The following is a 23628-nucleotide window of genomic DNA, read 5'->3' as shown; positions in this document are numbered from 1 at the left end:
GACATCAGCATGAGATTTTACTATAAGCAATTAAGACATGATTCCGCCAAGACCTAACATGTAGGGTGAGTTTAAAGCATCTGACATGCATGAATATAAATTGCATGGCTTTGAAGTCTTCATTGAACAATTCATCTAAAGTGGACTGAGAGCCATGTTAACAGAATCGACAGCCATTTGACCGATCGAACCAATCATTTTTCTTGTGGTTGTGAAACCAGGTATATGTGGAGATGATGCATGTGAGTCACTTTATTAATTAGATAATGTCCTAATTGTCTCATTGGCTTCTCCATTAGTAGCTTTAAACAGGACTGAAATACTCTGTATTGTCATGAAGGCACCATAAGAATTACTGCTTATCCTGTTCTCACGTGTTCTTCCTTTATTTAAGATTAGAAGGATTTCACAGAGGTATTCACAGGATCAAATAAATAGTGATATATAATCAATATTTGTGGTTGATAACGTCTGTTGGTTTTCCTGGGTTTATTATAAAGACCGTGAGTGACCACCAGGCATGTGTTTCCAAAATATCAGCTTGTTTAAATATACACAAACCGTACTGCACACTCGTGCATGCATATTCCAGATTAGGGCAGCTGTTTATATGGTGGGGTTTTTTTGGTGTTGGCACATTTTTTTTAATCGTATCAAGAAAACATTCTTTGTCATAAAACCTTGAATTAACCAAGAAAACAGCTCAGTGTGGGGAAAATGAATTGTGTTTCTGAGGGCGTTATATTCTCTTGCTAGCACAAAGCTAAAAGAAAAAAAAAATTGAGTGGTAATGTTTCCCTGTTTGCTTATTTCAGCTGAATGGAATGGAAAATTACACAAAATTGAACAAAGAACACTGCGCTGACCTTCTCAATTGCTTGGAAAGGGAAGTGTTTATTCAAGCGTTTACATGGCGGCTCTGGCGCCTGGTGCCCTTGAATTAATACAAACTGTTTTTTGCCGAAGGACAAGATGAACTGCTTTCAGCAATCTGCCTCTGCTATGTTTCTCCATCCGGAAGAGCTGAGACAAAAAGTCCTTAAGGAGCACCCTGGTGTCCATTCCAGGTCACCAGGACTCCTGCGACTTGCCGCCAACCGTGCTACTGGCTTCCATCCTGTTCTTTTCATGATGTATGTCCACAAATCTCCACGATGTTCTTTCTGCGTGTGACTTAAAACTCCCAAGCGAAGGCTCGACGCCCCAGCGTAGGGAAATGCTAGGGGTGGTGAGGCAGGAGTCCGGGTGGGCGAGCGAGCACCATCATAGAAGCAAGGGGGAGGGGAGACGGGGTAGAGGGTTTGCGGAGGGGAAACTGGGAAGGGGGATAACGTTTGAAATGTAAATAAATAAAATAACCAATAAAAAAAGAACAAGAAAACAATAAAACTCCCAAGGAGCTTCCGATAATCCATAGAGAAAATCTGGCTTTTTTTTTTCATAGTTGGCAAACACTACATATGCCCGCTCTGACTCCCGAACTCTCCCACACTTTGACAGACTATAGTGTCCTTTTGACAGCTGAAGCAGAAATCTCTTCTCACAGGAGAGCTGTTGCTCTGTTGCTCTCTGCCTGCCTCCTCTTTTTCCCTGGGCTTTCCCCCATGACTGCCTTCTTTCTCACAAACAGGTCTCACCTAGCATCTTTCCAGAGCGCTCTCCTTGCCCAGTAATGGAAAGCCATCGGGCCCTGCTCCCTCCTTATTCCCCATTGGCTTATCGCTGGTTCTGTTTTTGCCAACTGACGTTGTTTTATTAATTTATGTTTCTCCTATTGTGCTTGTGCTTCTTAATGAAATGTCACTGTATAAGGGCAAATATCTTGAGAATCATGTTCATTTCTATCTCTATAACATCTAGGACAGCGGCTGACATACAGTATGACGTCCATGAAACAGTTTATTGACATGAATTAAGTTCATCTGTGCGACTGATTAATCGAGACCCTAGCCGTTTGAAACAAAAAGGAATCTGTTGAAAGATAATGATAGCTTTTTTTTTATTATATTTCAATTTGCCCAGTCTGTTCTGTGTCCAGATATTTGGCCATATTTCTATGAGTGGTTCTGCATGAAATTAATATGTAAATTGGTAGAATGATCAAAACAGATTGCTTCGCCTTCTATCATGGGCAGGTTTATCCAACTGGATGACGCTGTAAACAGGAAAAAATGTCAGGCCTAAGCTGAGAAAGAGAAAAGGTTTCCTAGCTGACTACCTTGGGATATTGGTTTTTTCCATTGAGACTCCAGCTGGACACTTGTTCTCCTTGGGTCTCAAACCTCTTTGGCTTCAGACTGATCTCCGCCTGATCTATGTCTCCATCCTGTAGAGGCAGGGGACTTATTAGCTTCTATAATCATGTAAGCCAACTCCATATTTACACAGAGAGAGAGAGAGAGAGAGAGAGAGAGAGAGAGAGAGAGAGAGAGAGAGAGAGAGAGACATGCACACATGTCCAGCTGACTGCTTCTCTGAGAAACATAAGTAAAAACCTGTCAACGGCTGGATATCCAGAATCAGCACCAAAATGACCCTGAAGAATGGCCTGGTCAGAGCAATGATGCTCTGGCCTCCCCTTTATGACATCAGGTGCCCTGCTGCTGCTGCTGCTGCTGCTGCTGCTGCTGCTGCTGCTGCTGCTGCTGCTGCTGCTGGGTGATAACGTTCACATCTCAAGACTGAACACTTACTATTCTTGCTTCTTTGTTTCCCCTTCTCAAGCAACAATCTGAGCCACATGCTTAAAACCTTTGGCTCCCTTCAGAGAAGAAGAGGCCTCATCTCTTCACGGTCCCCTGTCTTAACAATATCATCTGGTCTATTACGCTCAAGTACCTGAATTTGTGGAAGAGCACATTCAAGCTCACAGGAGTTCCATGGACCTCTTGCCATGTGCTCTAGACTGTCACGGTCTCGTCTGTTCATCCTGTTACCCTGAACAGTTTAGAAATAAGAATCATGCATCTTCTGGGTCCTCCCAAGGATCTCCCATTCTCTCTTGGTTTCATGTTTTATAATGGAAAAGATTTACAACTTATTTCATAGAATCGAGGAATCTATTGATGAACTGGTTGGGGAGGGTGGACAGAAGGAAGACGCTCTTTAGACTAATAAGCTAGCCTACATTTTCCTCTTAAATATGTTGGTTCTATCCTATTCATTACTTTATAATATCTTTGAAGGAAAATCAAGTTTTCCCTGTACTTAACATATCTATAGTATTGTCTATAAGTATCACTTCACTCATTGTAAAATCTTAGGTCTTGGAGCTTTGATTGGTCCTAGCTGTTTAACGCACAGGATGCACCACATATATTTACCCTGGGCAAAGTTATTCTTATAATATTTTAGTACCTTTATCTACAGTCTAAGAATTAGAGACCTTTTCATCAGTCTCTGAAGAGTTTAAAATAAGCCCTCATTCTGATTTGCTAACAGGGTAAAACATCGGAAAACCGTGACACAGAAAGAACAAACATGGGGTGTGGCGTGTGGGACACAGGAGAATCACAGTGGGAAGATTGTTTTTAAAGGCTCATCAGGGAATAAAGAAGAGAGGAGACTGTCTCTGCCAGGCTAGAAGCCATCATTTGTGTGCGACTTTCTGCCAGAACAGCAGAGGTGCTGCGGCCTCTGTGGCTCCCTGGGGACAAAGGAGAAGTCAACACTTTCCCAGAAAGACAGTTAAGCAAGAACCGTCTGTCTTTTCTCTTTGTTTCTTCTTCTTTCTTTATTATTAAATCCAAAAGACTCCCGGGGAGGTTGAGATCCTTTTAAAAATTATTTTTAGTCTGGGGCAAGAGTTCAATATTTTAGTGGAAACTGCAGCAGGCTTATTTTGGTTCTTTTTCATCAAATTGTCTAATTTGATATTCGGCTGTTAACCCTTGAGTAACTTTTCACTGCTTTTTTTCTTTTTTCTTTTTCTTTTTCACGCTGCCGTTAAAACGTAGCATCTCCAATTTTGTCACATGAGGTATGCTTGCCCACACTATGGGAGTAGCTCTAGGTAATGCCAACTGTAAACGGCTCCCCTGTCTAACCTGGCTCCTTTCAAGGGTTAATGAGAGGACGCCAGCCTCTGCATTGCTGTGAACCGAGTACCTGTGGCTATTCCTCTAAAACATAGTCGCTGGCATTCTAATCCCCAGGGTGACGGAAAAAAGAGGCAGGGCTTGGAGAATGAACAGAGCATGAAAAATGGAGTTCCTAGGAAAGAGATTAGTGCCCTTATTTTAAAATAAAATAGTATAAAATAAAATCCAAGTCTTGGGCCAAGACGCTGTGGTAGACTACTCAGCATGTGCAAAACACGAGGTTCAATTTCCTGTATCAGAAAGAAAAAGACAAGACAAGATTTTCCACATTACTACTACTACTACTACTACTACTACTACTAATAATAATAATAATAATAATAATAATAATAATGATAAAGACCCAATTAAAAGCTCCCTTCCCACCTCTGCCATCCTGGAACCAGAAAGAAGATACCAACTAAGAATCAATAAACAACTGCTTGCCAAGTCCTCTCGGGCTTTTGATTTTAGACTTCAGGACCTAGAACTAAGAAAGACTAACTTCTAATTTCTATAAGCTGCCCAGACTGTGATATTTTTTACAAGCAGGCTCAACAGACTAAGACTTATCTACCCTAATGATTTACAATGAGTAACAGTAGCCAAGGCTTCCTAAGACTCAAAAGTTAAGAAAATTGTCACAGCTGAGTAATCCCAGCACTTGGGAGGCAGAGACAAATCTCTGAGTTCGAGGTCAGCCTGGTTCATATACTGGGTTCTGGGATAGCTAGAGCAATATAATGAAACCCTGTCTTGGAAAAAAAAAAGAATATTTTCACATCTTACATACATTTGATTGTTTGGGTTATGCTTGTCTGTGAGTGTCAGACTACCTAAGCTGCTCTAGATTTTATAGAAATCCTCTAGTTTTGGCCTCCTGAATTCTGGGACTAAAAGCCTAAGTTATTACCATGCACCTTGATTCATGTTGCATTTGAGCTTAAGAACAAAGCCAGTTGGACCCACCAGTGAGAATTAATTTGAGATCTTCCAGTGGGTGGCTAAACTTATATTAGACTGCTCAGTCCCAGCTGTCTCTCTATCTCTTCAGACAGTGTCCACTGCTGCTCTGTTCCATGGACACACTGCTCCAGATGAAAGTAAGATCTCTCTCTCTCTCTCTCTCTCTCTCTCTCTCTCTCTCTCTCTCTCTCTCTCTCTCTGTGTCTGTCTATCTGTCTGTCTCTCTGCCCTTCTCCCTCCTCTCCCTCTCTTCCCCTCTCCCCTCTCCCTCCACCTTTCCTCTTCTCTCATTCTCCTCCCCTTTCCCCCTCTCCCTCTCTTCCCCTTTCCCCCCTCTCCACTCCTACCCCCTCCCTTTGCCTCCTTTCTCTGTTCCTCTTCTTCTTCTCCTTCCCCTCCCCTTCCCTTTCCCCCTCTCTCCTTCTCTCTCCCTTCCCCTCCCCTTCCCTTTCCCTCTCTCTCCTTCTCTCTCCTTTCCCCCCTCCCTCTCTCTTTTTTCCCCTCCCCTTCCCTCTCCCTCTCCTGTCCTATCTCCTCTCCAATCCTTTCAAACCTTGAGTTGTGTTTCTTCTTGTCAGCAGCAGGGCCGAGACCCAGATGAATCATCAGAAGAGATTAGAATCTTCCTTGGCAGATTTTGCTAATTAGAGTCACATATTCCTTTGTCTTAAAAAAAAAAAACACCACTCAGCCTGTACTGGATGCTCTTGACCCCTGAGGTTTTAATATTTCAGTCGTACGGATTGCTACTTTTAGTATCGTCCATGGGCACTTTTCCCCTTCTATTGCGAACTTTTCCCATCCCTCCACCCTTACTCTATAGGTCACAGACTAAGTGCTTTTAGAATCCGAGAAATGGTGTGAACACATGAAACAGGTGTTATAAGGGAATAACCATGCGGCCCTCTTATTTTTAGATTCCCATCATGTGCTCAGTAACGAAATACTCTTCACTAACAAACCCACAAGTCCAGTCTCAAATGGCTGCTGATATTCCGTGTCAGGGAGATGAAGAATGGCTGATCCCACGGAGAAGCAGGAGCAACTTCTGGCTGCTTCTTGGCTCAGTCAACTCCAGCCAATGGATACCACGAGTACTCACAGATTTCCCATTTCTCAGAACAATATGAAAGTTCAGAGTTTTGAAACTAAACTTTTGTTTAAGCTGCATATCAAATGTCAAAAATAGGCTGGCAAGAGAGCCCTTCTCCATGCCAATAAAGATTAGGGGATCACCTGTTGGCAGGTTCTCCTTCCGATTACTAAAAGCAATGAGATTTTGACGCCACAGGAATCTTTCGGAGGATCAGGTACTCAGTCTGATGGGCATTTAAAAAAATTAAGTAGAATTACATGAGGAAGACAAAATTAAAAGAAATAATAGAAATGTGTTATACTTAATAGGTCATGTTCATCACAAGACACTAGAGTATGTGTAGTGGGTCACTGTCAACATATCCTTCACCGATTTGAAAGTCACTGTCTGTCCTGCTTTTTGAGTTATTTGAGTGAACCACAGTTAAGGAAATGTCTCCATCAGAGTGGCCTGTCAGCAAGACCTGTGGGTCATTTTTTTTAATTAGTAATTGATGTGGGAGGACTTAGCCCACTATGAGTTAAGCCACCCCTGGGCAGGAGGTTCTGATATTAAGAAGTAGAGATATTAAGAAAGCAGGCTGAGCAAGTCATGGAAAGCAAACCTGTAAGCAGCACTCCTCTATGGCCTCGGTAATCAGTTCCTGCCCTGCTTCAGTTACGGCCCTGACTTCCCTTAATGATGGATTGTTACCTGAAAGTGGGGGACAAAATAAACCCTTTCCTTCTCGTGTGGCTTTGGTCATGATGCTTTACCCAGCAATAGAAACCTAAGAGCCTCACCAGTTGACATCACTGCACCCTACCACTGTCGCTGGCAAATTAAATGCCAGTGATGGTTAAGTGGGCATCTGTAGGCCAAATTTCCCTCTTGAACTTCAGCCTCGTATCTTTCATTTATTTTCCCCTGCATGTTATCAGGAGAATGTTCCACAGAACTCATAAGTACACTATGATAGAACTCTTAAAATAATGCACTGTGCAGTCAGACTTATCTGAGCTTGTGCCTTGTGATTTCTCAGCCTGTTTTCTCATCCTGAAAAAAATCAGGATAATTGAACTTAAAACAAAGGCCAACACAAAGAGATAAACAAACATTGTTTCAGCAGGAACCAAGCTCCAGATCTTGTTGTAGGCTCCAGCACATGATGAGAAAACCTGGTTCCTCCATATGGGATAGTGCTGAAGTCAGTCATTTGAGAAAGGAAGTTAAAATCAATTAAGTCTATCCTTTATGTGCTACAGAACACACAGTCATGTTTCTAAGACGTCTTCTATCAGGACCGGTTTCAAATCATCTCTTTGTAGCTTTTCATTTTACAACTTCAGGGAAGACCTTCTTCCTGCTGGGGGTCAGAAGTTCTTCTACCCCCTCCTGACTCTCATGAGCTCTTCCAGCCCTCAATAGCCATGAAGCAATTTTGAGAGGTCATACATAAAAGAGAACCTGCAATGGTTTATGTAAAAGAACTTGGTGCAGGGTTTCCCAAGCTGATGAAGGAGATGATGTCCTTTCACCTTGTGATGTTGGCTGACAGCGATTGCATTGATAGACACATGCCTAGTGAGATGTCTTCAGTCAGAACTGTGTCATCATCAGTGTCAAAATAAAGATGATGATGACCGTAATGAGGCTGGAGTAAAGCAATAGCCACATCACTTTCCTGCTTCCAGGAATAGTCCTTGGCTACACAGAGCAGTGTCTGTACCAGAGCCTCCGAGCCAGTCAACAGACTCAGAATTTGGACTTGGTCAAAACCAAGCATCCTGCTGTATTCTGCTGCCTCTATGGTACATTTCACATTGTGTCACTATATTACCATTCAAGGTCATATGACAAACACCCTTATAATCAATTTTCTTGCTGCCCCATGCAGCCTGTCTACTATTTGCTTTCAGAGATAGAGAGTTATTTTGTAGTCCTGGTGGCCTGGAGCTCACAGTAACCCACCTACCTCAGACTCCTAGGTATTAGGATCATAGGCAAACCCCACCATACTTGACTCTATCCCTTCTATTATTAACTCTCTCTCTCTCTCTCTCCCCCTCTCCCTCCCTCTCTCTCTCTCTCTCTCCCTCTCTCTCTCTCTCTATATATATATATATATATGTGTGTGTGTGTGTGTGTGTGTGTGTATAGTTTATTATAATATATCATCCTTGATAGCCTTCATTGTCAACTCAACTGAATTTGGAACCATCTGGGAAACACACTCTTGCAAAGGTGTTTCCAGAGAGATTTAATCGAGAAGTTGAAACCCACCCTGAATGTAGGGGGCACCATCCTGTAGATTGACATAAACGGAAAAAAAAAAACTTGTGGATACCAACCTGGCCTTCCCTGTACTCTGATTCCTGCTCCCATCAGGAATGTGAATATTGCCCTGTCAAACCACAAGCCGAAATAAATCCTTCTCTCCTAGCCTTTGATTAGGCACATGGTCAGATGAAGTACAGAAAAGCAATACATTTAAGGCCAGTCTCTGCACTTTCTACCCTCCTATGATGTTCCATTGTTAGCTGTAAAAAGCCTAAGCTCACAGTAGTTTGACCAGGCTCTCTATGATCCTATGCCTACTCAACTCTCAATGTCACCCAGTCTCAAATTCTGTCCTCCTATCAGTTAGGAGGTTCGGACATTCTTTGAAAGCTGTTACATCTGGGGATTTCTATAACAATCACACTTTTTATTTCCTGGAAAGGTTTTTGCTATCTCAGTTTCTCATATTCTCTATTTCTCTACTTCCAGCCTTCAATCGGGTATTCTTGTAGCTCAGTATCTGTTGCTGTGGTAGAGCACTGACCGAAAGAAATTTGGGGAGAAAAGCCTTCTCTGTACTTCATCTTATAAGTTGTAGTCCATCCTCGAGGAAAACCAAGGTGGGAACTCAAGGCAGGAACTTCAGGCAGAAACCCCAGTGGAACACTGTTCATTGGCTCACTTCATACTTTTGTAAGAATTAGGACCACCTCCATAAGGTTAGCACCGCCCACAGTGGGCCGGGCCCTTCAACATTAATATTAGTCCGGAAATGTCCCTGCAGACATGCATATAGGTCAATCTGATGGGGGGCATATTCTCAATTGAGGTTCCCTCTTCCCAAGTGATTCTAGTTTGTGTTAAACTGACAAAAATTAAACTAGCCCAGGTCTACTGTGAACTTCCTTACTTTTATTACTCTCTTCTTTCCGAAAGAGAAGGAACGCCATTTCTTATGTTCTTAACAATTAAAATAAATGTCCTAATATAGAAGTAGCTGTATTTGCTTATTTCTTGCTGCTATAACAATTACCATAAGCACAATGCTCTGAAATAGTATCCATCGTTTTCTGCTGTGTGACAGGAACCAAATGTACCTGAGTTGACAGTGAAAACTAACTAACTTGCAAGGAAGATGGAGTTATTACAATGGGATGAGGGAACAGGATTAGAGTCAAGCCTGGCGCCTTTTGCCGATTTTATCATCATCTGTAAAATGGGTCTCATCGAGTGCCGATTAAGGCATCAACCCAAAGCCAGTGCATCAGCTAAAATTAAGACAACAGCAGGCTGAATGCTTTGCTGTCGGCTGAGAAGGCTCTCTCTTCACTCTTTCCAACTTCCAGATTTGCCCTCACCTTCTTTACCTTGTTGCCCTCCACCTTGTTTTTAATGCTAGTAAACATAAGGTGAGTCGCTCTAGCATTTCACCACTCCGACCTGCCTTTGCCTCCCTCTTCGTTTATGAGATCCTCTATAATTACGTAGGACCTGGACAGTTCAGAACAGTCTCCTCATTTAAGGTCCTTTGGTTGTGAACCTTCACTTCCCTTCAGCATGAAAAGTAATAGCTGGGCACTGGGGATTAGACACAGAGGCATTATTTAAGGTACTGCAGACACAGTATAAAATAAGCGTATATGAATGTATGCTAAGGTGTTCAGTAGAGCCTTACAGTGGCTGTCGTAGTGCATGACTGCTGCTCCTGCTCTTGTCCTTAAGATCACTGAAGAAACGTTATAATAGTTGCTATAATACAAAACGCCCCTCAATTTTAAGCTTCTTATATTTTTTTGGTTCACTTAAAGATACCATGAGTATTTCTGGTTTGGCTCCTCATAAGTGGTTTACAGCACTGGTTCTCAGCTGTCCTAATGCTTAAAATATAGGTTGTCAATCAGGAAATAAACTCTAAATGACTCAGTTAACCTTGTGCTTAGTTTAAAAAACAACAACAACAACAAAAAAAAAAAAACATAGAGCAGCAACTTAATTAAGAGATAGTGGATCCAATTTCAGATGTTTGAGATATGCTAAGACCAATGTATCAGCTCATTGTCACGATCAGGGACTCGGGTCCCCTCTGTGGCCTGGCACAGACTGTATGCCTATGGCATCAACCACTTCTTACTCCCCCCAACAAAGGGAAACACGTCACTTTTTCATTGCTGTGAGAGAGTACCTACCAGCAGGAACAATGATCTTCCTGACTAAAAAAAAAAAAAAAATTAATTAAAAAAGGGCAAAAATACTAGAGTCTATTATTAAAACTAGAATCACTTATGGTTTTTAATATCTCGAGCTCAATAGCAATCCTGGGCATCACAAAAGCGAGTGACATTTCTTCACCAATATTTCTTTACCTATCTCAGCATCAGTATGAATTAAGGAAGGGAAGTAACATGGATAAAGAGAAATCTCATCTCAATGATATTTAAGGCATAAAGTTCAGAAGCAGTTGTTTTGATGTTGGCTGTTTTTAAAAAAAGATCATGTTTCAACTAATCATGTCCCGGAAAATGGAAATAAGGTGATAATAAAAGATGAATCCATAGAATCCTGTCTAGTAACACAGACATAAATTTTTATCACCAGGGAACAATTAATTGAGTTCCATTTATTAGAAAGATATTATTTCCTCCAAAGAATATTAGACCTTATGTAATTGGGCCCATTCTTAAAATACCACAATCATTTTTGATTTATTGAGAAACAATAAATATAAAAACAGTACAGAGAACTGTTTTATGGGCTGGAGATGTGGGTTGAAGACTCACCTTCAAGAGAAGTTCCCAGAACCCACAGCAAAGAACTGGCCCGAGTAGAAATCTCCCTATACCTCACTTAGCAATTCCCAACTGCCTTCTTCCTGCAGCTCATCTGAAAGGTTCAGTTCCATTTCGTCCTCTGACTCCCCGCTGAAGCCTCACTACCAGAGGCTTGGCTTTTGTTCTGTTCAGACAGCCCCCCAGCAAGATGGACCACCAACAAGGAACAAACCATCCGTGAAGGGAGATTGTTGTGAGCAAGGGAAGAACTTGACCCGGAGAGAATTCAAAATGGCTCTCCCATCTCCATTTCCTGCTTCGGTACAAGACTAAAGGAGGTGCAATTAAAAAATCTTAAATCATTTCCATCCAGTGGATAAAAGGGTCTGGCTTCATGGCAGAACCTGAAAGAGGAAATGTGCCCTTTCTGAGAGGAGATGTGAGGTAGAAAGCGGTTTTGCTTCAAACGGCAGATATTTCAGTTTGGCTGCTGGAGGAAAATGAACTCGGCCAATGACCACAGATACTTGAAAGATAACGCTGAGCTAGCTATGGTTTCATGGTCAGGGATCCCAGACCCTGGGAAGGCTGAGGCAGAAGGATCACGGTTTACAGCCTGTCTAGGATGAGTGAATGAGTTTAAGGCTGGCTTCCGCAGCTCAGTGAGATCTTGCCTCTTATTGACTTGATTTTGTTTTTGTTTTTGTTTTGGTTTTGGTTTTGGTTTTTTTTTTGAGGTTTTTCTGTGTAGCTTTGGCTATCTTGGAACTCACTTTGTAGACCAGACTGTGCTTCAAACTCATGCAGATCTGCCTGCATCTGCCTCCTGAGTGCTGAGACTAAAGGCATGTGTGCCTTAATATAATAAGCAAACCTAGAGCTAAGGATACAGTGTAATATAGGGAATGTCTTACTCGTGCAAGGCCCGGATTCAACTCCCAGCATTGAAAAAGATGTTAAAAAGTGGTGTGTGTGTGTGTGTGTGTGTGTGTGAGAGAGAGAGAGAGAGAGAGAGAGAGAGAGAGAGAGAGAGAGAGAGAGATTTAAGTCTCAAATTAGATGCCAGCCTAAGCTGAGATAGATCTTAATTTTATCTCTGCTAGATCTTGAACAGAGAACTGAGCCCTTCCTGTCCAGCCATCTGATTGAACTCTGAGATAATGACTTAGTTTATAGCTAATAAGCTTGTAGTGACTTGCTCTGCCGCTATGGGAAATGAACACCGGCAGCAAGAACAGGTATGTCTCATAGGTATCATGTATCAATACTGGGGGCGGTAAATTATTAACAATCTTGGTAAGGGTTTCCAAAAGGGAAAATAACTGTAGCAAAGGAATTTATATTTTCATATAAAACTACCATTAATGTCTGGGTGTATGCTAAATGGTCACTCTCTGGTATAAACAGAGATTTAGAAATAAAAAGATAACACCCAACTATTAAATGTGTTTATATACTATAATGTATTATCTAGATATTTTTATTTAATATCTTAATATTGTGATAATATTATAATAAAGCTTAGATATAATTTGACATAATATGATCAAAATATCAGGTAAAACATGGAGAATGAGTGGCTTTGTAAGGAGTCTACCTTTCGACAGAGGAACAACTAATCATCTGTCTTTATGCAGTTTATAGTCTCATTAAATGATCTTATCCATAATGAGGCTAAGAAGCAAACTGGTTCCTGCTTAGGAACAAATAATGTTCTCTTCTTCCTTAATAGATTCTTCAATGCCATCCAGGAAAACAGTAGCACAAGTTTACAAGTGAACACTGCCAGAGCAAACATTTCTTTTTTTAAAGTCTTTATTTTATTTTTATGTATGTGAGTACACTGCCGCTCTCTTCAGACCCACCAGAAAGGGCGTCAGATCCCATTACAGATGGTTGTGAGCCACCATGTGGTTGCTGGGATTTGAACTCAGGACCTCTGGAAGAGCAGTCAGTGCTCTTAACCACTGAGCTACCTCTCCAGCCCCCAGAACAAACATTTTAAAATTGGCTTAACTCGGGTGGGTTAGGCTACAACATTTTAGCAAAGAAAATAGGGCAACTGGAATCAAACTCACTCAAACCACCTAATGATAGTATGCACAACGTATGGGGAGATAGGAGATTTGTAAGACACACGCATGCATTCGGCAACTATGAAATCTGAATTTCAGAATGACATTTAATGACTTGTTTTCGAGAAAGAAGTAGCAATTTGTGATCCTTCCTTCCAAGCAAGGTCCATAGGCGCTGCAGTCTGAGGTGTGAGAACGTATAGATGCTCTCAGGAGGTTATAACTGAGTGAAGGCTGGCTACTGGGTTGGTTGCTACTAGAAACGTGTAGCTAGCAAACCCTAGAAAATTGCCTAGTTAGGATTGGCTAGAAGGTTAACACAGAGGTTAGATTTTGAAGATTTGATATGGGGTGGGGGGGACTCACTAATAAATTTTATACCTATCACATGCTGAAATTGTATATCAGTTAAATAAAATATATCAATCATGTCGATGAATTTGATTCATTTTTTTAAAAAAAGTCATGCCTCCTCAATGATTTTAAATTTCATGTATTACATATCTACAGGACACCACGGTTTTGTAACATATAAAATTCCAAATCTTTTTAGGGTGTGTGCCATCTCTCATGGGATAATGACTTCCTAAGCCATTTAAAGAAAGCTTGTTGTTGAAGGGTCACAGGGCCTAATGAAATCACCCCTGCAGAGGCCCTGGTAGCCTTCATCGTCATCCCCATCATCAGCTCCCCAGCTCTGGGATACGGTCTGACCAGAGCAGAGATCCCTTCGGTGATATAACACGCCCGCGAATTTCCTTTGTATGGAACCCAACATGACCGGAACACAAATTAAAGGCCCAGCATGTCTACAGCACCTTATTTCTTTTCTTTAGACATAATAATGGTGTCTAACAGGGGACCAGTAGGTGGGGAGGGAGGTGAGAAGGAGGTGGGGGGAGCCGGGGAGGGAAAACAAGATCAATGATATTGTATGTAAAAAAGTAATTAAAGAAAAAAAAAAAGAAACAGGCACTTTTCAGTCTTGGCATCCTGTATGGAATGCTTCCTCCCTTTTATGACAACTGTTCCTTGGGCAAACCATCTAGGTGGGGCTGACCATACCCAGAACGCCTAGGAGCTATGCCCAGCTGGTGACCTTTGTGCAGGGTTGTCAAACCGGCGTGAAGTGTCCAGGAAGGAAAGTTACTCCAGGCTCTGAAACTATAAAGGAAATGGCATAAATTACGTGAACATTTTGAAAAGAAAGCACAGTCCCTGATCACATGGAATAAAATCTAACCCACGGAACCTACAAGGTCCTGTCGTCACAGCACAGCAGACAGCTCAACACCTCCAACGACTGAATTCAATGCATTATTTTTCAAACGACTCTGCCCATGAAACACTTTATTCAAAATGTACTGTTATGGAAGCGAAAACAGGAATTATCCTGTGAAGGGCATGGTGGGGGGGTGAGACTAACACCTCCCAATGTCTTTCCCTCACTCTATCAGCAGTGCCTTTCGAAGCTGTCCTTGGAGTCTAGGCTTCCCTAATGACAGTATAAAACAAACAGATCTAGATAGTCCTAGCTGCCTGACTGTTGAGGACACATAGCAATATGTATGTCACAAATACATTAAAGCATCTCGAAGCCAGAGACCCCCCCCCCTTTCCTTTTTGCCTTGAAACAGTGTACTCTGTAGCCCAGGCTAGCCCCACTCTCAGCAGTCGTCCTGCTCTCCCTTCTACGTGCTGAGATCATAGGTGCGTGCAATCATATTTGCCTTAATGACTTTCTACACGGTGCCTACTGTAATTGTAAAAACAGCACCCGAGATTCAAACCATGAGAATTTCAGACCAGTCGAGAACAGGGTGCAGCGGAAGGCTCTTAGAGAACGCATTATGATATTGCAAGGTGAATGGTGCAGTCTGAACATCTCTCCTCACAGAGTTTTATGACAGAGTTGTTCTGTAACCGTGATCCAGGTGGGTTACCCAATGTTATTTACCAGTGGCTGTGACGGGGCAAGAAAGGCCTTTGGAAACTTTTCTCGGAATCAGATTTAAGTGTTAGGAGAAGGGAATCAGAGAATGCAAAGTGAGACCACCATGTACACTCTGGCAGTAGAGGAAAGCAAAACTAGTCTTAAATTAGCGGCGCCGACAGAAGAGAAAGGGTGAGTGAGCAAAGGAAGAATTCGGAATGCGGACATCTGCCTTTGGGTCACGCTGACCCGGGTCTCCAATATGAGCATGGCTGCTCACGCATCAGGACTTGGGGGCGGCTGAAAGCACGTCGGTGGAAGGCTTTAGGTCATTACAGGTGACCCCTAGGAGGTAAATAGAACATCACCTTTACATTTATCTTGACTTAACTAATCTTAGTGCTGAGGGCTCCGAATTGTGTTTATTTTCGGAACTTCCAGCTCCAGTTATGCTGGGCCCCTCCCCTGGCTTTTCCATTGTCCTTGTTACCATCCCCCTTTCCCACTGAGTTACTTAGTTATGAGAACCAGAGTTTTCGATCCAAGTAGAGTCTTTAAACAAGGATGAAGGACCCTAATTGTCCCAGATTAAAGGAAGCTTCCACGAAGTACACAGCTCTCTAAACTGTCTGAAAATAGTCTCTTGTCTATGTGGACCCTCCTCAATGAACTTGCTAGCAAAAATTAACTGCTTTTTACCACTTAGCAATAAAAAAAATGTGCTTTCATTTTCTATAGGACAGAATTATATAGGTAATTTGTAGATAGCCCAAAGGAAAATACAGGAAATTATTATCAGGTTGTCTACAATCTGGGCTCCCAGTGATCATACATCTTGCCTGATTTTAAAAAAAAAAAAAGTTTCTGTAGGTAAGCAGGATGGCTTGTTGTCAAGCCTAGTGATCTGAGTTGTATCATGGGAATCCAGTGGTGGAAGGAGAGAATGGGTTTCTGCAAGCTGCCCTCCGACCACCACCTCTGTGCCTAGAGCAGCAGTTCTCAACTGGGAGAGAGGGACAAACTCAAAGGGAGTTTTAGGACAGTTCATGTTGCATTGACCCCCAGCCATAAAATTATCTTTGTTGCTACTTCATAAGTGTAATTTTCTATGTTATGAATCATAATGTAAATATTTTGTTTTCTACTGGTCTTAAGTAACACACTTGGGAAAGAGTCCTTTGATCCCCAAAGGGTCACAAACCACAGGTTGAGAACCATTGGCCTAGACATAATCTACCTACATACATATACACACACCAATAAATACATAAGTGATTTCAAAAGTTTTTCAAAAAAAGTTTCTGCCTAACAACTAAGTCTTAGGGCTGTGAACACAGATTTCAATGTCAAGTGTGTTTTGCAAATGTCAAGAAAAAAATGTGCTGCTTAGGCAAGGCCAGTGATATCTGGACACCAGATTCCTTAAGCAGATGGCGAATGACGGTTAATCATCACATGATATTTATAGTCTGTGTCTCATAATTTTTACCCTTTCACATGTTTCAATAGTGCTTGCCTTTGGACATTCCCCAGTGTAGTAGAGAATTCTAAATAAACATTTTAATAGTGACTTTTTCTTTGTTTTGTATCCTAGCATATTTCCTCCACAATATAAACAAAGGAGCAACTCCGCCTGGGCTGGGACAGAAGCTTGAGGCTGGAAGATCACTGGGGCTTTGAGGAAAAGAAATGTCCTTTCCTCAGGAGAGAACACAGATGGTTTAAGGACTCCCTCTTTTAAGAGAACATGTCAATTGTGTATAGGACCTTTAATCCCAGCATTCAGGAAGCAGAGACAGGTGGATTTCTGTGAGTTTGAGGCTAGCCTGGTCTACCTAATGGGTTCTAGGCCAGCTAGGACTACATAGTAAGATCCTGACATATATATATATATATATATATATATGTATGTATGTATATATATATATGTATGTATGTATATATATGTGTGTGCGCGCGCACGCACGCACGCATAGATTAGATTAAAAATAGAATATTCAAAACTTTTCATTTAAGAACATGTTCTTGAACCTTTTGTTATTTTTTTTTTGTAAAAAAATAACACACACTCAAGATTTTGACAATTATTATATACACAGTCCTTGGAGTTTTCTTTTTAAAATTAAAAAGAAACTTTGATTCTATATAATTTATTATAAAAATATCTTGCAAACGAATAAAAACATCACACACCCAAATTGAGCAGCCCCAACATCACTACAGCTCGGTGCACCTCTAAACGGCTAGAAGAAACATTCAGAGACTCTGGGGTTTCGTCAATTGTGTGAATAATAGAGTCTCTTCCATCTGCTGCTTCCAGAAACACGTCCCCTCTTTAAAGGGAACGAGCCTCCCCGGCACACGAAAGAACTCACGCAAAGTAAGATACAGATGATGACTCCTGTGCAGAACTACAGGACACTGCAGGAGGCTGGACATGAACACTAAACTTATAAACCTTCGAACTGTGTGCTGTCTTGTGGCTTTTACAATCCTTTTTCCTATGTTTGGGGGAAATAGCTTTGTGAATGAAGACAAACAAATCCTAAAGACTCCAAAATGTCACTCAGATGAGGCTCTGAAGAACAAGCAAAACAAGTGACCTACCCACTTGGCTTTGCTTTGAAGATGCACCAAAACAAGAAATTACAACACACACTAAAATGTAACTTTCAAGACTTTTGAAGATGACCTCCCCACCACTGCCAGTGGACCAAAGAGATTATCTAATTAATTCAGGAAAGTGAACACTATCCTTTAATTGCTCCCTCATTAACCTCACTTAAGCTGTTTTATAATCACCCAAGGTACAGGTTTTGGCCATAAATTGATAAATTTCAGAAAAATAGGATGCACAATGGGAAAGTTATTGCTCCAGAAGAGATTGTGAAATTGATCATTTCAGGAGTGGGTGAATCTGCCTAGGCTGAGTTGCAGTGTGACAGAGCCACAGTTGCTTACCAAGAAAGCCCTCCAATAGCAGGGAGGAGGATGTGAATCCCATTGCATATCTGCTAGGAACAGCCCAGAGCTCACAGGATCCACCCATGCCTTGCAACTGGCTCTCCCACTGAGTGACATCGCCAGACCTTGGAAACATGTTTTACTACATAGCGATTTGAGTCAGATGCATGCTGCAGCCAAAGGTTGAATGGAAACTGGGTCAGAAAGAGAATTTCAGAGAAAATGGAGTTCTAGAACCCACTGCCCAGAGATGATGATGGCTTTGAACATTCGACATGAACAAGGGGAGTTTACAGCTAATGTGGAGAAAATGACGCAAGGTCTTGCTTGTTACCACTTCAGGACATTTTATTACTGCTCATTACAGTAAAGTTATAGATGTGGAAACCAACTCTGCATGAGTTTTTATGTTCAATATCTTCCTCCCTCCCTCCTTCCTTCCCGCCTTCCCTCCTTTCCTCTTCCTCCCTCCTCTTCTCCCTCCCTCCCTCCTTCCTTCCCGACTTCCCTCCTTTCCTCTTCCTCCCTCCTCTTCTCCCTCCCTCCTTCCTTCTTTCCTCCTCCTCTTTCCTCCCTTCTTTCCTCCCTCTTCCTCCTTCCCTTTACTTTCTCCCTCTTTCCCTCCATCCTTCTCTCCTTCCTTTCTCCCTCCTTCCCTTTCCTCCTCCCTCCTCCTTCCACTTTCCCTTATCCTCCCTCCCTTCTTCCTTCCTTCCAGTCTCCCTTTTGTCTCATACTGTCTTTCTTCTTCCCTTTTTTGTCCTCTTTGATTCTTTCTTTCCTTTTTTTTTCTTCTTCTTCTTCAAGACTAAGTCTCCTACAGCCCAATGTGACTAGAAACTTGCTACATAGTTGAGCATGATCTTGAACTTCTGATTCTCCGGCCTTCCCCTCCCCATGCTGTGACTACCGGTTTACACCAGCACAGCTTGTTTACCTTTACTCTAAGTGAAAGTCAAGCTGACAGAACCATGAGAGAAAGGGATTAGAATAACACAGTTGTTTCTTACAGATTCTGCAATCTGACACATTCACCTACCTCAAACCTTGTTTAAAATCTTAATATACTCCATTTACAGCAAAGTTAAAATATCTGGTGGACAAATTCTCCTAAAATACTGAGATGTCTCAGACAACTCAAATTAACTTTATAAATATCAACTTGAGCTCCTTTAATCTGTAGTACTCGATACTGTTGGAACATGGTCCAGGAATGGAGTCTGCTAGAATTCTGAGAACTTGTGAGAACACTCCAAGAAAACAAGAGTATTGTGAGCTCAGTTTCTTTACACATGGAGTTGTTCTGTTTGTGCTCTTCCCACAGGGAATGGATAGGGGTGAGTTTACTTCAGATACTCATTGCTTGCTGCTGTTTTTCAATTAAATGTTTAAATTATCCTTTATATGCCTCTATGGAAAAAGCATGTTTTTGCCCCATGTAGCTTGTCCCCGGGATTGTAGACAGCTTGAACTCATGAGAATTTTACCCATGGGACCTTGTTTAACCCTCAGAGTTTAAATTGTGTGAGACTGAATAAAGCTAGATATCACATTACATATATATACATGTATATATAATCATTTTGTTATGCTTAAATTATAAGATCATCATTCTAATATATCAGATTTCCTCAAATGGATATCAAAATATATTTTGATATAATATTACTACCATGAGTATGAATATCTTTGCCATTCTTACATCAATTGTAATTATTCCCACAGTTCCTGCTGCTTCTCCCTTATTGGGAGACTTGCATTCTCTGTGAATTAGGTCACTCTTGATGAGCAGTCTTGACTGTGAATGAGGCTGTCACTCGCAGACATGCAGGCAGGCTTCTTCTCAACACCCAGTTCAGCACTTAGCATTTGAGGACTCACCTTAGTGTGCTTTGCGTTGACTAATGGCTATAGACCGACCAAATCTCATTTTTAATCTCCATAAGGCCACTTCTACTACATACAAAGAAGGGTCCCAAACATCACTATGGTCCCTTAGAAAGATCTATTCCTACCCATTTCTCCTTGTTTACCGCATTCTGTCTATACCACCATCATATCTTCTTCCTTTTTTACTTCCTCGTCTACTTCATCTTCTTCCTCTTCCTCTTCCTCTTCCTCTTCCTCTTCCCTTCTCCTACCTCCTCCTCTTATTCGTATCCTTCTTATTTTTATTCTTATTCTCTTTTTTGAGGTGCTGGTTAAGGAACCTAGGGTACGCTCGTGCTAGGCAAGTCTCTGGCCCTTGCATTCTTGAGGCAGGGGCTTACTACGGAGCTCAGTTTGGCTTTGAACTCCCAACCTACCTTGTCCTCCTCTTTGTGAGTACTGAGATCACAGGCATGCACACCACACCCAACCACACCAGTTTTCTTGCAGTTTCTCATAATTTTCCCTGTGTGTTCCAGCCTTGGGCCTTTGCACTGGTTCTCTGTTCAGCTTGGAATACTCGTTCTCTTAGGGGTACATACAGGTTGCTTCCTGATAGCTCTCAAGTCTTTGTTCAACTATCACTTGCTTAGACATCTACCCAACCACTTTATTCAAGCCTGCACCCTTGCCCTCTCTCTTCTCCTTACTCCCTTTCCATTTATTTACTCCAGAATACATCTATTTCACTTTACTTTGTACATCCTTCTTCCAAAGCTCCGTGAGGGGATGGGATCATTTTCTTCTTCATTCAGTATTGAAACCTCATCACCCACAGCAGTGCATTACGTGATACGGAAACACTGCCAAGTGAGTAAAGGCATAAATGTAACGAAAGAAGCAGCTACCTTCTGTGTGCCCCCAAAAGAAGACAAATTGGTCTGTTTTTGAGGAGTGCGTCATATGTCTAACAGATGCATCAGCAGTGAGCCCAGCAAGCAATCTACAAGATAGAAGAACACCATGGCCTATGCTGATGTGCAAGTCTGAGAGGAGCTCTGTCTCTAAGTATTAGGAAAGTTACTTATGTTTGAAAAAAAATGTTATATTTTTTTCTCTTAAAAATGTTCCTTCGTCATAATTTGTACTATAAAGTCAGCCTTACCCTTTCATTAATCCACAGTGGTCATGGAAGTGTATACCCAATGCTGCTCATTAACTTTCCTCATTGCAAGCTCTCTATTCTCAGACACACCCTCGGTAAGTGGGGCTGAATATTTTTTCCTCATGATGAAAAGTCTGAATACACTAATTAGGTCAGTCGATTCCCAGGGTGCAAAGGCTAAGTTTTCTCTCTTAGGCATGCACTGCAGATCTGCAAACCACAGCACAGTTAGCTATCTACTACTCTGCAGATGTTCCTACATGGAACTCCCTCTGAGAGTGATCAGGGAGGCTTGGGACAGACCCGGAAGGATTTTGTCCGTGTGGTTACATTGGAAGCAGAGAATCAGGGAGAGAAAACTATTCCTCAGCTTTTCTCATTAGTACTTACAAGAAGAGAGCAGGGGGATAGCTCACCCTGCACCTTTGCCCGATGGGTGCAGGTAACCACCCGCAAAGCACCACGCTGCGGGGTGAGGAGTGAACCCATTTATCTTACCTTCCTGCATTAACATTCATTATGTAGGAGTAAGAACATCCTATGTGGCTGGTGCCAGCCTGGGAAGACTGATTAAGCTTCCTTAATAAAGACAGTTCTCAAATGCCCTACATCCTCAACCAGCTTGTCACTTCCCATTACCGTATGGGCTCAATGGAGTCTCAACAAAAGTACATACCTGGACAAAAGAGAAAGGTCCAATAGCATTGTGGAGACAAAGTTAGGCCATCTTGGGGTTTTTCCAAAGCCATACGTCCTTAGAATCCTTTCAACCCAAATTGAAGATGTAGAATTTGAATGTCTTTAGATGCTACTTTTGGCAACAGGAAGAAATAAACCAAAAATTGGGTTGACACTCTGTGTTCTTCTTTCTACGTTTGTTGTTGACCCAAACTGTGACTTCATTAGCATTTGGATAAGAAGACACTCCTACCCCTGCCATAAATGCCTGATCTCCAGTGCAGTCTTTTCCAAGGTGGGGCCTTCTGAGGTGTTGGGTCATGGGGGCATCAACTTCATCAGTAGATCCATCAGGAACTGGTAGTAGGGTGGCCCATTAAGGGTGGAGCCTAGTTCGTCACCAGAGAGCTGTGTCTTTAAAGGGTCTTTTGGTGTTTATGAGCAGCATATCAGCAGGTAGTAATCAAGTGGAAAACCTCTCAAAGATATATTCTCCATGATGGAAGGAGCTGAGAGGTCACTGCAGCCCTTTGCTGAGGCTAACAATATTTACTAGGCATGTCATGATGTGCCTGCCTCTGTTCCCATTATTGCATTTATTTCTCTCCAAGATTTGAAGCATGGCTCTTTAACCGCAGTCTCACATCTGTTCTATCATTGCAGGAATACTTTCATTGGCTTTCTCTACTTTTTGGGTATTCACATCTCTTTCCTGATGATCCTATGAGCTCATTGTTCTGAGCTTTTAAAACCTCCCTCAGCTCTGCTCATTCCCACCATGCTATGATCTTCTTTGTCACAGTGGAGGCTTTCAAAAGTTCTTTTGTTTGAGTTCTTTTGATTTCTATATTTTTCCTTAACCCACATCAATATCAAACTCATCACTATCTCATCACTGAGACTGCCCAGGGTAAGCAGTTTACCAACGACATTTTTCACTCTCAGAAGCATTTAGCATATTAACCTTGAATTCTCTTTGTCCTAGGTTTAGCACTGGTGACCCTGCCTTAAGTTTCTTCTAGCCTTTCCCCGCTTCCCTATCTCCTTTGCTGGATCATCCTCCTCACTAGGCTCATCATGCATCATCTTCTTACTTTTCCTCTGGACTGCAACATCATGTAATTCTTCTTTCCATCTCCATGGACCTTACCTGTGCTAATCTTGCATATTCCACCTCAATCGTTACATTTTATTAGCATCCCAAACCAATCAGCTCATTTTATTAGTCTCCCTACAGTATGCCTGTGTCTCCCAATCTCCCTAGATGCCTTGTCTGCCTCATCTCTAATGTTATATACATACTTGATAGATATTAGACTAATAATATTTATATTATCCAGTAGGCATTTATATCCTTGCATCTATGAAGCTCTAAAATGTAATTGGAATTTCCCTTCCATAGAGACTATCATTTTCAAACTGAGTAATGTGGGCCAGTTATTACTTTTCTCATCCAGCAAAGATCTATGGCAAGCTTTTAATATATGAGGTCCAAAGTTGCCTTTACATGTATGTATGTATGTGTTCACTAGGAGTAAAATCATGCTGAGTTGCGGTAATTGTCTCATTCCTTAATGAAATTAGAAGACTATATGCTTACAAAAACCAGATGTCCAAACACACAGAGTGTGGTGGTTTGAAAAAGATGTTCCCAATAATCTCAGGCATGAAAAAATGGTCCCCAGTTGTAGTGTATGTTTGAGTAGGAGGAAATGTGTGAGTTTATGTATACTGTGTGTATGCAAAGGCCAGAGGGCATCATGAACAAATGCATAG

At 41.7% G+C, this 23628-nt stretch overlaps 1 long non-coding RNA gene across 3 annotated transcripts; it reads right to left on the bottom strand.

The window, feature by feature from the left end:
• Positions 1–874: 874 nt before the first annotated feature.
• On the bottom strand, positions 875–19340 carry LOC120093587 (uncharacterized). 3 transcript variants are annotated; one of them, XR_015624646.1, is made up of 9 exons: positions 19180–19321; positions 14309–14407; positions 10587–10610; positions 6282–6364; positions 5599–5711; positions 4108–4330; positions 2839–2937; positions 2219–2326; positions 875–1315 (listed from the first exon to the last, which is right to left on the bottom strand). It is a non-coding gene; the product is annotated as an uncharacterized LOC120093587 (long non-coding RNA). The 3 variants fall into 3 exon arrangements; XR_015624647.1 differs by lacking the exon at positions 4108–4330 and having other exon boundaries at positions 19180–19340; XR_015624648.1 differs by lacking the exons at positions 2839–2937; positions 4108–4330; positions 5599–5711; ... (2 more) ...; positions 14309–14407; positions 19180–19321 and adding an exon at positions 2496–2536.
• Positions 19341–23628: the final 4288 nt, after the last annotated feature.

This window comes from Rattus norvegicus, chromosome 7, assembly GCF_021556685.1.
Source record: "Rattus norvegicus strain SHRSP/BbbUtx chromosome 7, alternate assembly SHRSP_T2T, whole genome shotgun sequence".
Lineage (NCBI taxonomy): Eukaryota > Metazoa > Chordata > Mammalia > Rodentia > Muridae > Rattus > Rattus norvegicus.
Note: the sequence above shows the minus strand (reverse complement) of the source record. Positions and strands in the feature narration are given on the sequence as shown.